The sequence below is a fragment of the Ranitomeya variabilis genome, chromosome 2 (assembly GCF_051348905.1).
Source record: "Ranitomeya variabilis isolate aRanVar5 chromosome 2, aRanVar5.hap1, whole genome shotgun sequence".
Taxonomy (NCBI): Eukaryota; Metazoa; Chordata; class Amphibia; order Anura; family Dendrobatidae; genus Ranitomeya; species Ranitomeya variabilis.
Window position 1 is genome coordinate 786,595,134 of NC_135233.1, and position 13,973 is coordinate 786,609,106.

The window sequence follows — 13,973 nt, forward strand, 5'->3', positions numbered from 1 at the left end:
CGCTGAACAAAGCAATGCCGCCTGTTTAGTCCTGTTACCAATTTTGAACTGCATTTAGCCCACTTTATTATTTGGGCCTACTAACTGTGTCTGCCGCTCCTTACAGTTGTCCTCCGCTGCACAAAGCAATGCCGCCTGTTTAGTCCTGTGTTGTGAATTTGGATTCTGGGCTCCCCCGGTGGCTACTGGTGGAATTGAACTTGTGACATCATCTTCCCTGTTCACCTGTTCTGATTAGATCTGGGTGTCGCTATATAACCTGGCTTCTCTGTTAGATGCTTGCCGGTCAACAATGTTATCAGAAGCCTCTCTGTGCTTGTTCCTGCTCCCAGACATCTACTAGATAAGTTGGACATTCGTCCATGTTTTGTTTTTGTATTTTGGTTCCAGTTCACAGCTGCAGTTTCGTTACTGTGTCTGGAAAGCTCTTGTTGATCAGGAATTGCCACTCTGGTATTATGAGTTAATGCCAGAGTCCTAAAGTAATTTCTGGATGTGTTTTGTTAGGGTTTTCTACTGACCATGAAAGTATGCTTTCTGTCTTCTGCTATCTAGAAAGCGGACCTCAAATTTGCTAAAACTATTTTCCTGCTGCGTTTGTTGTTTCATCTCATATCACCGCCAATATATGTGGGGGGCTTCTGTCTCCTTTTGGGCATTTCTCTAGAGGTGAGTCAGGTCTTATATTTCCCTCTGCTAGCATTATTTAGTTCTCCGGCCGGCGCTGGGCATATAGGGATAAAAAGTAGGACATGCTACCTGGCTACTTCTAGATGATGCGGTAGGTTTAGTTCATGGTCAGTACAGTTACATCTTCCAAGAGCTTGTTCCTATAGAGGCTTATGCTAGTTCTCTGGCCATGGAGATCATGACAGTTTGACCGGCCCACTAAAGGGTTAAAATCCTTGGCTGAGAAAGGAGAGAAATAAGAAGTCTGCTGAGAGTTTTTTTTTTTTTTTTTCCTCTGTGCTCTTAATTGGATCACTTGCCAGTCTGTCTATGCTGCAGTCTTTCTTTTTTTTTCTCTCTCCTTATAATCTTTGAATGGCTTTGTGTTCACCTGTTAATAATGGATCTTCAGAGTGTAACTGCAGGTTTGAATAATCTCACCACGAAAGTACAAAATTTGCAAGATTTTATTATTCATGCTCCGGTATCTGAGCCGAGAATTCCTTTGCCGGAATTCTTCTCAGGGAATAGATCTAGCTTTCAGAATTTTAGAAATAATTGTAAGCTATTTTTGTCCCTGAAATCTCGTTCTGCTGGAGACTCTGCACAGCAGGTTGGGATTGTGATTTCCTTGCTCCGCGGCGACCCTCAAGACTGGGCTTTTGCATTGGCACCAGGGGATCCTGCGTTGCGCAATGTGGATGCGTTTTTTTTGGCCTTGGGCTTGCTGTATGAGGAACCTCATTTGGAACTTCAGGCAGAAAAAACTTTGATGTCCCTATCGCAGGGGCAAGATGAAGCTGAAATTTACTGCCAAAGATTCCGTAAATGGTCTGTGCTTACTCAGTGGAATGAGTGTGCCTTGGCGGCTACTTTCAGAGAGGGTCTCTCTGATGCCATTAAGGATGTTATGGTGGGGTTCCCTGTGCCTGCGGGTCTGAATGAGTCCATGACAATGGCCATTCAGATCGATAGGCGTCTGCGGGAGCGCAAACCTGTGCACCATCTGGCGGTGTCCACTGAGAAGACGCCAGAAAGCATGCAGTGGGATAGAATTCTGTCCAGAAGCGAGCGGCAGAATTTTAGACGGAAAAATGGGTTGTGTTTCTATTGTGGGGATTCTACTCATGTTATATCAGCGTGCTCTAAGCGTACTAAAAAGCTTGATAAATCCGTTTCCATTGGCACTTTACAGTCTAAATTTATTTTGTCTGTGACCCTGATTTGCTCTTTGTCATCTATTACTACTGACGCCTATATCGACTCTGGCGCCGCTTTGAGTCTTATGGATTGGTCCTTTGCCAATCGTTGTGGGTATGATTTAGAGCCTTTGGAAACTCTTATTCCTCTGAAGGGGATTGACTCCACCCCATTGGCTAATAATAAACCACAATACTGGACACAAGTGACTATGTGTATTAATCCGGATCACCAGGAGACTATTCGTTTTCTAGTGCTGTATAATCTACATGAGGATTTGGTGCTGGGATTGCCATGGCTGCAGTCTCACAACCCAGTCCTTGACTGGAGAGCTATGTCTGTGTTGAGCTGGGGATGTAAGGGGACTCATGGGGACGTACCTTTGGTGTCCATTTCATCATCTATTCCCTCTGAAATCCCTGAGTTCCTGTCTGATTATCGTGACGTCTTTGAAGAACCCAAGCTGGGTTCACTACCTCCGCACCGTGAGTGCGATTGTGCTATAGATTTAATTCCGGGTAGTAAATACCCAAAGGGTCGTTTATTTAATCTGTCTGTGCCTGAACATACTGCTATGCGAGAATATATAAAGGAGTCCTTGGAAAAGGGACATATTCGTCCATCGTCATCTCCCTTAGGAGCCGGTTTTTTCTTTGTGTCAAAAAAAGACGGCTCTTTGAGACCATGTATTGATTATCGGCTTTTGAATAAAATCACGGTTAAATATCAATACCCATTGCCGTTGCTGACTGATTTGTTTGCTCGCATAAAGGGGGCCAAGTGGTTCTCTAAGATTGATCTCCGTGGGGCGTATAATTTGGTGCGGATCAGGCAGGGGGATGAGTGGAAAACCGCATTTAATACGCCCGAGGGCCACTTTGAGTATTTGGTGATGCCTTTTGGTCTTTCTAATGCCCCTTCAGTCTTCCAGTCCTTTATGCATGATATTTTCCGCGATTTTTTGGATAAATTTATGATAGTGTATCTGGATGATATTCTGATTTTTTCGGATGACTGGGACTCTCATGTCCGGCAAGTTAAGAGGGTTTTTCAGGTTTTGCGGTCTAATTCTCTGTGTGTCAAGGGTTCTAAGTGCGTTTTTGGGGTTCAGAGAATTTCCTTTTTGGGATATATTTTTTCTCCCTCTTCCATGGAGATGGATCCTGTCAAGGTTCAAGCTATTTGTGATTGGACGCAGCCCTCTTCTCTTAAAAGTCTTCAGAAATTTTTGGGCTTTGCCAACTTTTATCGTCGATTTATTTCTGGTTTTTCGGATGTCGTTAAGCCATTGACCGATTTGACTAGACAGGGTGCTGATGTTGCTAATTGGTCCCCTGATGCTGTGGAGGCCTTTCAGGAGCTTAAGCGCCGTTTTTCTTCTGCCCCTGTGTTGCGTCAGCCTGATGTGACTCTTCCTTTTCAGGTTGAGGTCGACGCTTCTGAGATCGGAGCTGGGGCAGTGTTGTCGCAGAAAAGTTCTGACTGCGCCGTGATGAGGCCTTGTGCCTTCTTTTCCCGTAAATTTTCGCCCGCTGAGCGGAATTATGATGTTGGGAATCGGGAGCTTTTGGCCATGAAGTGGGCGTTTGAGGAGTGGCGCCATTGGCTCGAGGGGGCCAGACATCAGGTGGTGGTATTGACTGACCACAAAAATTTGATTTATCTTGAGACCGCCAGGCGCCTGAATCCTAGACAGGCGCGCTGGTCATTATTTTTTTCTCGGTTTAATTTTGTGGTATCGTACCTACCAGGTTCTAAGAATGTTAAGGCGGATGCCCTTTCTAGGAGTTTTGAGCCTGATTCACCTGGCAACTCTGACCCCACAGGTATTCTTAAGGAGGGAGTTATCTTGTCAGCTGTTTCTCCAGACCTGCGGCGGGCCTTGCAGGAGTTTCAGGCGGATAGACCGGATCGTTGTCCGCCTGATAGGCTGTTTGTTCCTGATGATTGGACCAGTAAAGTCATCTCTGAGGTGCATTCTTCTGCGTTGGCAGGTCATCCTGGAATTTTTGGTACCAGGGATTTGGTGGCAAGATCCTTCTGGTGGCCTTCCCTGTCACGAGATGTGCGAGGCTTTGTGCAGTCTTGTGACGTTTGTGCTCGGGCCAAGCCTTGTTGTTCTCGGGCTAGTGGATTATTGTTGCCCTTGCCTATTCCTAAGAGGCCTTGGACACACATCTCGATGGATTTTATTTCAGATCTGCCTGTTTCTCAGAAGATGTCTGTCATCTGGGTGGTGTGTGACCGTTTTTCTAAGATGGTTCATTTGGTTCCCCTGCCCAAATTGCCTTCTTCTTCCGAGTTGGTGCCCCTGTTTTTTCAAAATGTTGTTCGTTTGCATGGTATTCCTGAGAATATCGTTTCTGACAGAGGAACCCAATTTGTGTCTAGATTTTGGCGGGCATTTTGTGCTAGGATGGGCATAGATTTGTCTTTTTCGTCTGCTTTTCACCCTCAGACTAATGGCCAGACCGAGCGGACTAATCAGACCCTGGAGACATATCTGAGGTGTTTTGTGTCTGCTGACCAGGATGATTGGGTTGCTTTTTTGCCATTGGCGGAGTTCGCCCTCAATAATCGGGCCAGCTCTGCCACCTTGGTTTCCCCGTTTTTCTGTAATTCGGGGTTCCATCCTCGATTTTCCTCCGGTCAGATGGAATCCTCGGATTGTCCTGGAGTGGATGCGGTGGTGGAGAGATTGCATCATATCTGGGGGCAGGTGATGGACAATTTAAAGTTGTCCCAGGAGAAGACTCAGCTTTTTGCCAACCGTCACCGTCGTGTTGGTCCTCGGCTTTGTGTTGGAGATTTGGTGTGGTTGTCTTCTCGTTTTGTCCCTATGAGGGTCTCATCTCCTAAGTTTAAGCCTCGGTTCATCGGTCCGTATAAAATATTGGAGATTCTTAACCCTGTTTCCTTCCGTTTGGACCTCCCTGCATCCTTTTCTATTCATAACGTTTTTCATCGGTCGTTATTGCGCAGGTATGAGGCACCGGTTGTGCCTTCCGTTGAGCCTCCTGCTCCGGTGTTGGTTGAGGGTGAGTTGGAGTACGTTGTGGAAAAAATCCTAGACTCCCGTGTTTCCAGACGGAGACTCCAGTATCTGGTCAAGTGGAAGGGATACGGCCAGGAGGATAATTCTTGGGTCACTGCATCTGATGTTCATGCCTCTGATCTGGTTCGTGCCTTTCATAGGGCCCATCCTGATCGCCCTGGTGGTTCTGGTGAGGGTTCGGTGCCCCCTCCTTGAGGGGGGGGTACTGTTGTGAATTTGGATTCTGGGCTCCCCCGGTGGCTACTGGTGGAATTGAACTTGTGACATCATCTTCCCTGTTCACCTGTTCTGATTAGATCTGGGTGTCGCTATATAACCTGGCTTCTCTGTTAGATGCTTGCCGGTCAACAATGTTATCAGAAGCCTCTCTGTGCTTGTTCCTGCTCCCAGACATCTACTAGATAAGTTGGACATTCGTCCATGTTTTGTTTTTGTATTTTGGTTCCAGTTCACAGCTGCAGTTTCGTTACTGTGTCTGGAAAGCTCTTGTTGATCAGGAATTGCCACTCTGGTATTATGAGTTAATGCCAGAGTCCTAAAGTAATTTCTGGATGTGTTTTGTTAGGGTTTTCTACTGACCATGAAAGTATGCTTTCTGTCTTCTGCTATCTAGAAAGCGGACCTCAAATTTGCTAAAACTATTTTCCTGCTGCGTTTGTTGTTTCATCTCATATCACCGCCAATATATGTGGGGGGCTTCTGTCTCCTTTTGGGCATTTCTCTAGAGGTGAGTCAGGTCTTATATTTCCCTCTGCTAGCATTATTTAGTTCTCCGGCCGGCGCTGGGCATATAGGGATAAAAAGTAGGACATGCTACCTGGCTACTTCTAGATGATGCGGTAGGTTTAGTTCATGGTCAGTACAGTTACATCTTCCAAGAGCTTGTTCCTATAGAGGCTTATGCTAGTTCTCTGGCCATGGAGATCATGACAGTCCTGTTACCAATCGCTCAACTCTAATAATTAATCATTATCATTATATAATAATAATGATATTTCTACAGCACCAATATATTCTTTACAAATTATAGGAGACATGTACAAACAATATCAGGCATTATAGAATAACGCATGATTCAACATTTATGAAGAGGAGTAAGTGCCTCGCACACAAAGAAGGGAAGAAATATAAAAAGGAAAAAAATTGCTTGTCGTATATGGTCCAGAAATGGTTATAAAAATAGGGGTATTCAAATAACGCTACATGAACTGTAAAAGAACAGAGACAAAGTTCTAATGAGTGCAAGTAGGGTGTGGAAGCAAGTGATAGAGGGGATCAGATTCAGAGCAAAACTTAGGAAGGGAGTAGAGAGAATAGATTAGTCAGGTGAGGTGGTAGGCTAGTCTAAGGCTACTTTCACACTAGTGTCGTGCACTGCACGTAGCTATGCGTCGTTTTGTAGAAAAAACGCATCCTGCAAAAGTGCTTGCAGGATGCGTTTTTTCTCCATTGACTTGCATTAGCGACGCATTGCCACACGTCACAACCGTCGTGCGACGGTTGCGTCGGACCGTCGCCACCAAAAAACGTTGCATGTAATGTTTTTTGGTGCGTCGTCTGCAACATTTCCGACCGCACATGCGCGGCCGGAACTCCGCCCCCACCTCCCCATGGGGCAGCGGATACATTGAAAAACAGCATCCGCTGCCCCAGTTGTGCGGCGCTTTCACTGCTAGCGTCGGTGCGCCGCAATGTCGCATAGCGACGTGCAGTGCACAACGCTAGTGTGAAAGTAGCCTAAATAGAATTGTTTTTGGGGCACACATAGAACTGTGGATATTGGAAATTAACCTGATTGTCTGGGGCATTACGTTCAATACAACTGGCACAGGGTGAGAGAATCCTCAGAGATGGGAGTGTGTGGTTTGGATTACAGAATATGTTAGTCTTAGATGTTTAGGTAGACAGAGATGAAGAAGGAGATGCATGGTTGTGCAGAACTTTCTGGGTGAGAGTGACAACTTTATATTGTACTATTTTTCGGAGCGGCAATCAGTGCATTGAATGGAACATGGTGGAGGCATTGCTGTAGCAGCTGTACAGAAATATGACTTTTGTTGCCGGCTCCAGGATTTTTTTGAAAGCAGAGTTTAGTAAGAGGGAGGCCTATTAGTAGAGAGTTGCAGTATGCCAGACAAGAACAAATCAGAGCCACAGTGTTAGGAGTTGAGTTCCCGCCACTGAACAGGGGGAATCTCTGACCATGTCTGCTGTGGTCTCCCATTCCACATCAGCTGCAGTGGAGCCTGCTCAGCGGAGACGTCGGTCCCAGTGTTTCACTGAATCTGATACTGTGCAAAGGGTTACTGCTGCCTCTCCAGGCTCTGCTATTGTACCCTGCACTAGTCTGCGGCAAACAGGCTTTTCTGGGACTAAGTCCTGCTTTGCACACACTGAGCATGCCCAGGGTAAGATCTCTCAATGGAGATCAAGGGTCACATGCTCAGGTACTGCAGCAACTTCCATTGGTCCTCCAGGAAGGCCCTGTACCTGATCAAGTTCTGTGGCAGCCTTCCATTGGTCCTTCTGGGAAGGTCCTGAAGTTGCTGCAGCTATAAAAGGTTCTCATGACCGCACGGCCATGTGCTAGTATCAATTTATGCATGAGCTCAGCACCAGTGTGGTCGTGTTTGTATGCAGTCAGGGACCCGGCTGAAATAAGCCCCTAGAATGCTGGCACCTCCGGTGAGGAGTTTCATGTGAGTGGATTCAGGACTGGCGTATAGCCATAGAATTCTGGCTCCACTGGAGAGAAGCTGCGTGTTTGCATTTTACTGCATGACCACTACCTGCTCTACTAAGTAGCTGTGTTCCTCTGTGAGCTAAACAGGGCACAGCGTTCTCTTTGCTAACAGACTCTGTGAAGTAACAGAGTTTGTTCATACTACTATTTTGTACCGCCATATCTAGCAGCAGGTTCTTTCCAGCACGGTGGATCCCGGGTTGCGAACGCACCTACTATTTCTAATAAATATATATTCGGTGCGTTCCGCCAACCCTATCACACAGTAAAAGTTTTTGCAGTGTCAAAGTTTAGAAAAAGTTGGATTCTTGAGATGTTTTCTGAGGCGCAGATGACATGAGCAAGTGATTATTATTATTATTTATTTATACAGCACCGTTGATTTCATGGTGCTGTACATGAGAAAGGGTTACATACAAATTACAGATTACAGTAAACAAACTAACAATCACAAACTGAGACAGTGGGAAGATGACCCTGCCCTTGTGGGCTTACATTCTACAGGATGGTGGGGAAGGAGACAGTAGGTTGGGGGGTTGCAGCAGCTCCATTGTTGGTGAGGCAGTAGCTCTGGTAGTGGTGATGGCCTTGTAGGTCAGTATTAGTAATTTAAACTGGATATGCTGAGGGAATGGGAGCCAGTGAAGAGATTTGCAGAGGGGGGAAGCAGAGGAGTAGCAAGGAGAGAGATGAATTAGTCGGGCAGCAGAGTTAAGGATGGACTGGAGAGGTGTGAGGGTGTTAGCAGGGAGGCCACAGTAAAGGATGTTGCAGTAGTCGAGGCGGGAGATGATCAGGGCATGCACAAGCATTTTAGTAGATTGACGGTTGAGGAAAGGACGGATTCTGGAAATATTTTTGAGCTGGAGGCGACAGAAGGTGGAAAGAGCTTGGATGTGTCGTTTGACTCACCATTACTCAAATACAGCAAAAAGGCAGATATCCTAACATGTCCAGGCCTCCAAACAAATGCACTAACAGGATGCAGTAGCCCCATATAGTTAAGATGCTAGTAACACAGGTGCAAGAATACCAATGAGGCAACCGTTCACAGCCTACCAATTCATGGAGGAGGCGGTTACTTACTATATTAATGCACAATAAAGACTTGTATGTGGTGCTGTTCACTTTATGGCAATAAACAGCATCCATGTTAACAGCCTAGTAGTTACACCCTTCTATTAGATCAGGCGGGCTGCCCAGCGCTATCAAAATACATCCCATGTGAACAGGCACCACAGTTTACAAGACAAAATGGGCCCAACTGCACTCTGAAAAAAGTGCAAAAAACACATATAGAAATGTGAGGTATTAGTTAATATTTTGGCCAAAATAGGTAATCTTGCAACCCCCATCACGGGTCCTCACGCTTACGAGTCCTAACTCTAAACAACAATAGCACAAAAAGAGGACTTGAAAATCCTCCAAAAATGAAGGCGACAGGAAGTGAAAAGAGCTTGGATGTGCAGATTGACTCACCATTACTCACCTTCAGCTCGCAGCCCTGTGTAGTCCGGCCTCACTCACCACAGCATATCTGGAGCTTGGCCTGTGAGCAGGGGCTGGCTGGCACTTTTCAGCCTGGGGGGCAATCGCAAGGCGGTGGCCCTCCATTTCCCTGCTTATATCTGGCCACTGCATTAAAGTAGCAGAGATAACAGGCTTTAAAAACATGCTGGTACACAGATATGGGAACAGAACGGAGCTTGCTGCATAGATATGGTAGCAGAATCAAGCTTACTCCAGAGATATGGGAGCAGAACCGAGCTTACTCCAGAGACATGGGAACAGAACAGAGCTTACTCCGGAGATATGGGAGCAGAACCAAGCTTACTACAGAAATATGGGAACAGAACCAAGCTTACTGCAGAGATATGGCAGCAGAACCGAGCTTACTACAGAGAAATGGGAGCAGAACAGAGCTTACTGCAGAGATAAGGGAGCAGAAAGGCGCTTATTGCAGAGATATGGGAACAGAACCGAGCTTACTACAGAGATATGGGAGCAGAACCGAGCTTACTGCACAGATATGGGAGCAGAACCGAGCTTACTACGGAGATATGGGAGCAGAACTGAGCTTACTACAGAGATATGGGAGCAGAACCGAGCTTACTCCAGAGATATTCAAGCAGAACCGGGCTTACTACAGAGATATGGGAACAGAACCGGGCTTACTGCAGAGATATGGGAACAGAACCGAGCTTACTGCAGAGATATGGCAGCAGAACCGAGCTTACTACAGAGAAATGGGAGCAGAACAGAGCTTACTGCAGAGATAAGGGAGCAGAAAGGCGCTTATTGCAGAGATAAGGGAACAGAACCGAGCTTACTACAGAGATATGGGAGCAGAACCGAGCTTACTGCACAGATATGGGAGCAGAACCGAGCTTACTACGGAGATATGGGAGCAGAACTGAGCTTACTACAGAGATATGGGAGCAGAACCGAGCTTACTCCAGAGATATGGGAGCAGAACCGAGCTTACTCCAGAGATATTGAAGCAGAACCGGGCTTACTACAGAGATGTGGGAGCAGAACCGAGTTTACTACAAAGATGTGGAAGCAGAACCGAGCTTACTGCAGAGATATGGGAGCAAAACCGAGCTTACTCCAGAGATATGGGAGCAGAACCGAGCTTACTACAGAGATATGGGAGCAGAACTGAGCTTACTGCAGAGATATGGGAGCAGAACCGAGCTTACTCCAGAGATATGGGAGCAGAGCCGAGCTTACTACAGAGATATGGGAGCAGAACCGAGCTTACTACAGAGATATGGGAGCAGAACCAAGCTTACTGCAGAGATAAGGGAGCAGAACTGAGCTTACTACAGAGATATGGGAGAAGAACCGAGCTTACTACAGAGATATGTGAGCAGAACCGAGCTTACTACAGAGATATGGAAGCAGAACCGGGCTTACTACAGAGATATGAAAGCAGAACCGGGCTTACTACAAAGATATGGGAGCAGAACAGAGCTTACTACAGAGATATGGGAGCAGAACCGAGCTTACTACAGAGATATGGGAGCAGAACCGAGCTTAAAGCAGAGATATGGCAGCAGAACCGAGCTTACTGCAGAGATATGTGAGCAGAACCGAGCTTACTACAGAGATATGTGAGCAGAACAGAGCTTACTACAGAGATATGGGAGCAGAACGGAGCTTACTACAGAGATATGTGAGCAGAACAGAGCTTACTACAGAGATATGGGAGCAGAACAGAGCTTACTACAGAGATATGGGAGCAGAACCGAGCTTACTACAGAGATATGTGAGCAGAACAGAGCTTACTAGAGAGATATGGGAACAGAACCGAGCTTAATAAGTCTACTACATGGAACCAAGCCTGCTACATAGAAACTGGAGCAGAACCGAGATTACGACATACATACAGTACCATAATCTAGATTACTACATTGATACAGTACCAGAACCAAGCTTACTTAGATATGGTGCTATAACTGAGCTTACTTACAAACATACATACAACAATACAGCTACACAGTGCCTAGTACTATCACCACTACACAGCGAATACATAATATTATAATATCACCATTACCTCTACATGAAACTACACTCTATACAAAGACCAATGATGCCACCATACACTCCCTGACAGAAGTTATGTCGCTTATCCATGTTATGTAAATAAAAGCTTATAACCTGACGTTAAGTTCATCCATTGGTTGTATAAATTATTCTTTTGAAAGCTGAAACACTCCAAAATGTGGTTTAGGGTAAGAAAATAAATTGTCATTGTTAAATATGCTTATTTTGCACATTTATTTAATCAGGACTATTCACTAGGTGCTTACTCTTAAAGAAAAATGTCATGGTGTTCTCATAAAAAGTATACTGGTTTATTGAATTGTCCACAGAAAAACCACATTGCAGCAAAACATAAAAGTAGATGAAATAGTTACGAACAGATTGTCCATGTGTAAATATCAGCGCTTGTCTTGTTACTCATCTTTCCCAAAGTCCTGAATGGTAAAACCCGTCTGTCTGTGTGAACTTTGAAGTCATCATGGTTACCGGCTATTCCTTCCTTGTGTCGTGTCTGGTCTGATGTCCATGGAGAATGATGGTGAAGGCAGGAGGTGGCTGCTCCCACGTGACAAAATCCCCCCACCCTCCTAAGAGACAATATTTATATGTCCCACAGACCACGTGTTCCCTGTATATGGCATTGACTTATACTCTGAGCTACATACACAGAAATAGCTGTTTGTAATGTCAGCAAGAAGCAATGAGCTCAGTACAGAATAAGAATAACTCAATTAATAATTAATATTTAACAGTCATCAATGCAGAAATATTGATCAGTTAATGGACCCAGAATGGTCAGATTTTGGCAAGACAAAAGTTTTGACGCCCACAGAAAGTAATGTGATATTCAAACAATTAACTTAAAATACAAATATACGTTGCATAACATTGGTGAATGAAGTTGTGGTGCTATTAGAGTCATATTTAATATTTTATTTGACTTCCATGAGCTTGAAGGACTGCATCCATGCAGTTCAACAATGATTCATACAATTTATTAATGAAGTCATCAGGAATAGCAAAGAATGCAGTCTTACATGCCTCCCAGAGTTCACCTAGATTCTTTGGTTTTGTCTTACAAGCTTCCTCTTTCATCCTACCCCAAACGTGCTCAATGATGTTCATGTCTGGTGACTGGGCTGGCCAGTCCTTGTGCACCTTGATCTTTTTTGCCTGGAGGAACTTTGTTGTAGAGATGGATGTATGAGATGGAGCACCATCCTGCTGCAGAATTTGACCCCTTTTATGATTTGGAATATAAGAGGTACCTAATACTTCTTGATATTTTAGGCTATTGATATTGCCTTCCACCTTGCAAACATTTCTCACACAACCATACTGAATGTAACCCCAGACCATGATCTTTACCCCACCAAATTTAACTGTTTTTTGGGTGTATTTTGGATCCATACGGGCTCCAGTAGGTCTCCTGCAGTATTTGCAGCGGCTGTGTGGTGTAATTATACTGAAGATTCATCAGTAGTGTTGAGCGATACCGTCCGATACTTGAAAGTATCGGTATCGGAAAGTATCGGCCGATACCGGCAAAGTATCGGATCTAATCCGATACCGATACCCGATACCAATACAAGTCAATGGGACTCAAGTATCGGACGGTATCCCTCATGGTTCCCAGGGTCTGAAGGAGAGGAAACTCTCCTTCAGGCCCTGGGAACCATATTAATGTGTAAAAGAAAGAATTAAAATAAAAAATATTGCTATACTCACCTCTCCGACGCAGCCTGGACCTCACCGAGGGAACCGGCAGCGTTGTTTGCTTAAAATGCGCGCTTTTCCTTCCTCCCATGACGTCACGGCTTGTGATTGGTCGCGTGCCGCCCATGTGGCCGCGACGCGACCAATCACAGCAAGCCGTGACGTAATTTTCAGGTCCTGAATGCCGAATTCTAGGCATTCAGGATTTTAAAATTACGTTCCGGCTTGTGATTGGTCGCGTCGCGGTCACATGGGCGACGCGACCAATCAAAAGCCGTGACGTCACGGGAGGCAGGAATCGCGCGCATTTTAAAATTACGTCCCGGCTTGTGATTGGTCGCGTGCCGCCCATGTGACCGCGATGCGACCAATCACAGCAAGCCGTGACGTAATTTCAGGTCCTGAATGCAGAATTCTGCATTCAGGACCTGAAATTACGTCACGGCTTGCTGTGATTGGTCGCGTCGCGGCCACATGGGCGGCACGCGACCAATCACAAGCCGTGACGTCACGGGAGGAAGGAAAAGCGCGCATTTTAAGCAAACAACGCTGCCGGTTCCCTCGGTGAGGTCCAGGCTGCGTCGGAGAGGTGAGTATAGCAATATTTTTTATTTTAATTCTTTCTTTTACACATTAATGTTGTTTCGATACCGATACCCGATACCACAAAAGTATCGGATCTCGGTATCGGAATTCCGATACCCGCAAGTATCGGCCGATACCCGATACTTGCGGTATCGGAATGCTCAACACTATTCATCAGAGAAATCCACCTTCTGCCACTTTTCCAGTGTCCATCTGTTTAGCAGGCTGTGGGACTTTGCAAATGTCACACAGTTTTTTATTTGCCTTTTGTTTAGTGCTGGCTTCTGGGCACTGATTCAACCATGGAGGCCATTTCGAGACAGAATCCTACAAACTGTTCTAGTTGACACAGGGACTTGAAGTGACCAGGCCTGTTGGAGCTCTGCTGCAGTGGAAGAGGGGCTTGCTTTGGATTTTCTAACCAAAAAACATTCCTCCTGAGCAGTTGTCTTG